Source organism: Octodon degus, unplaced genomic scaffold, assembly GCF_000260255.1.
Source record: "Octodon degus isolate 3935 unplaced genomic scaffold, OctDeg1.0 scaffold00168, whole genome shotgun sequence".
Taxonomy (NCBI): domain Eukaryota; kingdom Metazoa; phylum Chordata; class Mammalia; order Rodentia; family Octodontidae; genus Octodon; species Octodon degus.
In genome coordinates, this window is record NW_004524744.1 from 1,478,899 (window position 1) to 1,480,001 (window position 1,103).

Below are 1,103 nucleotides of genomic sequence, written 5' to 3' on the forward strand. Positions count from 1 at the left end.
GGACAAATTCATGTTCAAAGTAGAAATATGAGACACAACTGTATACTGCAATAATAATCACATATTGAAAAAAAAAACCCTCTACCATTATAGACTCCTTGGTTAATAGAACATACTCATGGGAGCATTAACACAAAATAACTTCAGAATAAAAAAAATATCAAAAACTGAAAGAGCATATAAAAGTATATAAGATTCATAAAACCAAATTTATAAAACACACTAAACATTAACTATCCTACTAAAAAGACTCTGCCTTTGGTTTATATCAAATAATCTAAATGAAGAAGCAAACATTTCCTTCACTTTGTGTTGATGTTGGTTAGGTCATTAACATGTTTCCAAAAGAGTCACTAAGTTGAACGCTATTGTTTCATATATACACATATCCTTTTTAAATTTTAAAAACATGTTGATGTCATTTATGTTATTTTTAAATAAATGTAGTAAATCTGTATATTATATTCATATAGCATGTGACATTTTTTCCCCATGGTTTTTCTCCCCACTTTATTTTTTTCCCCATAATTTTGTCGAGAAACAAATAGCAACGAGACAGTTTCAAATCAAATTGGTAGGGCAGTTTCAATAATCTACACATTGCATACATTCTTTCTAGTGGTTAACCGCTGTACAAGATGCGGACATGATATCCTATTTATAAACACCATTAGAACAAATCCCTCCATTCATTAAGACAATGTAACTATCTATCCTAACAACTTTGAATACACAAATACAAAATGGATATTCATCTGTATCCCCCTTTTTTTGTTTAGTTCTGTTACTTGAATATTATAGGTGTGTTAACTCAGCAAAATATTCTAAAAGAGTCCAGTAGTCCATAATAATATTGGGTCTTCCACTTGACTGGCAATGTCAGAAATTGTTGACCTGAGTCCCCTACAGCTCAACATAACACCATAGCTTTATTTATTATACTTCGATTTTACACTTTTCTGCTGGACAGTTAAGACCAAGGTAAAGCAGGACCTATGCAACAAGAGTTGTAGCTTTTGGGTCTGTAAAGTCAGTGAAATCCCCTCAGGATTTATGCTGAGATCCTGTACCTCAAATTGTAGAATCTTTGTCAGTGTCAGCCA